Genomic DNA, 3,133 nt, shown 5'->3' on the forward strand with positions numbered 1-3,133 from the left:
GCCGCAACCGCCCCCGCTCCCCGCCCCGCTCTCGCGAGAGTTCGGTGCGGGCCCCGCCCGCCGCCGCTGGGCCGGGCCCGGGGCCGGGGTGGCGGAGCGGCCTGGGGGGCCGCGGCCGCGGGGTGGGGCTCCGCGCTGGGCGCGGTGCCCGCGGGGCTGCGTTAGGCCCCGTCGCTGGGCGGCTGGGCAGCGGGCGCAGCGTCGCAGGCTTGTGCCGCAGTGTCCCCGCCTGGCGAGCGCAGCGTGGGGGTGCCGCCGTCCTGAAGAGGCCGGAGGAGCAGCGGGGCAGGAGCTGTGCAGCGGCTTCCCTGCGCCTTCTGGTGCTTCTGCTGGCTTGGGCTGTGCGGGGAGACCTGCCGTTTTCCTTCTGTTACATGTAAACCGTCGTCCTTTAAGTCAGGGAATGCAAGCAGCATAAAACATTGCAATAAAGTAAATGCAATGTTTACAAATCCTATGCATTTACATCAACAAGGCAGCACCTTCCGTCCTAATTACTATTAACTGCAGCACCTACAACTTGGCCTGTGAAAGCGTAGCCGCTCCTGGTTAATGCTCATCCTGTACAGTTGAGGCAGAGTGCAAGCGCCCGCCCGCAGCGCACCCCGATGTTGGCTCTTCGCCGTCCATGCTGCGGTGAGGTGGCAGTCGGTCAGCCAGTTGCTCGACTGGCTTAGACCTCCCAAGTGTCCTCAAGTGCCAGGCAGGACCAAAGGCACACAGGTTTTGACTTTCTAAACTGCAAATGTGTGGCAGGTTGGTCAGGCTGCTGCACGGCTGTGCGGGGCTTGATGAGCGTGCATGCTGAGCGGATGCTGCAAGTGTTGGGCTTCCTGTGTGCGTGTGGCACGCACGTGTTTGTGCTTGCACAGTGTGTCTCGTGCCTCCCGGTCATCCCGTGCAGTAAGTCCAGCCTCTCTGGAAAACTTATAGGTGCATCTCTCTCTGCTTGGGAAATCTGTCTGGGCAGAAATCGTGAAACCAACATCTGCTGAATCGCTATGACGTACTTGCAGAACTCAAATGACAGCCTGTGATTTGATTTAATTTGACCTCTGTCCATACCTCCTTCGAAATTTCAAAGTACAGTTTGAGGAGGCATAAGCAGGCAGCTCTGATGGGTTGCACATGGGCCATGACCTGACAGACAGCTGAAGGGATACATCTACTTTGGACTCTCTGTGCCCGAGAGACAGAAGGAGACATTTCGCAGTCTTCCCATTCTTATTGTAGAGTAGCATAGGTGCCTTCTGTAGAGTTTTACTAGCCCTTTCATGGACCAAAGATGTTCTGCTCAGTAATCTGTTTACTAGTTGCTTGTTACATTCTGGCAATTACCTTATCACTTCAGCCTCACGGCTACAATAATTTCACAGCATTCCTTTTGTTTAAAATAGGTAGAAGGGGATGTAGGAGGTTGCACTGAGCTTTAGGTGTCATTGCCAGTGCCACAGTAGGGCTGCAAACACCACAATTCACATGCAGCATGAATCGTTCTTCCTTGGCGTCGTCTCGAAGAGGAGGCTGCCCTCTTGATTTCTAGCTTCCTTGCCATAATTCTTCACCTTTCTAGTGCCTGGATGGCTGACTCCCAAACAAGCTAGCATCCAGGGCAATGCCTCTGCACAAGGCCCGGAGAAGTGCCTGGAGTCCAGAGCCTGGGCAGAGACCACCCAGACCCCAGGGGAGGGAGGGTTAACCTCTTTGCTGACCAGTGCCAAATTTGTTTCAGAGCCCTGCAGCTCGCTTGCTGGTGCCAGCCCCAGTTTGTGATGACCAGCCTGGTGTCAGTGCCAGTGGTTGACCATCCCTGGCTGAGGGGATCAGAGAGTGAAGAAGAGCAGACCTATGCATTGAATTCCTGGGACGATGTCAGTGGCTGAAGAGAGGAACGAAGGCCCAACCGAAAGGGGAATTTAGACAGGAGCTCAGGAATAACTGCGATGTTGGAGGTTGTAGTCACTTAAGTAAACTAGCTGGACTCCCTCAGCTTCCTCTGTTGTCTATGAAGGCAGGTTCTCCCAAAGAACGATCCAGAGCATGAAATTTTGGATCTGCTTGGATTTGCCCTCTGGAAGACCTGCTTTTCCTCCATCAGTTATAGAGGGGCTGGTGGAGAGCTCCTTGGCTAAAATAGGAGGCCAAGTTGGTTGACTGTGAATATCCATCCCCAGGGTTTCTGTGAGTTATGGGCAGGCGTGACTGCCCAGTGCCCTGAACCTTGCCCAAAACAAGACACAAAGGTGACATGCGGTCACAGAAGGGACTGTGGCTAAGCATACTCTCTTACTGAGCAGAAGAGAGAATTTGAACCTGCTTCTTACAGTAGTGACATGTTACCATGCACTTTTGGTCTGTATAATTATGGAACACCTATTAGCTCCATAACTAGTCTCCAGGACTAAACACTCATAGGAGTTTTGCTGTTTGCTGCCACAAGACAAATGCTGTGACCTCTGTATCAGCAATATCAGCAATATGTGTTACGGTTGTGTCAATTTGTACATGAAATGGCGGGAGGTGGGGGTGGTGTCACTGCTTTTTAACACATGTAGGAAAGTTATTTCCTCCCTGTGATAATCACATTCTGTGTATACAACCCCCCCTCTGGATTCAGACCCTGCATCTTTAGCACTGGAAAGCAATGTATATGTTTCTCCCTGTAGTGAAGATGGTCGTGAGATGCGTGCAGGTGTGGAACATCTGTCCCATGCTATTAAAATGTTTGAAAAAAATTAAGCCTCTTAGAAAAGAGATTTGAACCATAATGTTTCCCTACTTACAATGAGTGAAAATTGTGCATTTAATGTAACCATAGTTAGAGTACTACTGTGTGCTGCAAGAAAACCTTTGTAATATGAGCAAATCATGGGAAAAATCCTGAAACAGGCCTTAAAAATTATTCTGTTTTGTAGGCTGAAAAGTAATATTAACTGACCAATATCCTGATATTTCCAGAATTGCTTTTTTGGTTTCCCAAAATGCCAGTTGAATGATCAAATTTTCTTCCCTTGTATAATAATAGTCTCTGTAATCTAATCACAAAACAAATAAAATCAACCATATGCTCTTATTTCAACTATTCACTTTTATTTCTAGCATCATGGTACTTAAAAATCATCACCCCAGTCAG

This window comes from Nipponia nippon, unplaced genomic scaffold (assembly GCF_047370975.1).
Source record: "Nipponia nippon isolate SJK-2023a ecotype South Korea unplaced genomic scaffold, ASM4737097v1 scaffold_3, whole genome shotgun sequence".
Taxonomy (NCBI): Eukaryota; Metazoa; Chordata; class Aves; order Pelecaniformes; family Threskiornithidae; genus Nipponia; species Nipponia nippon.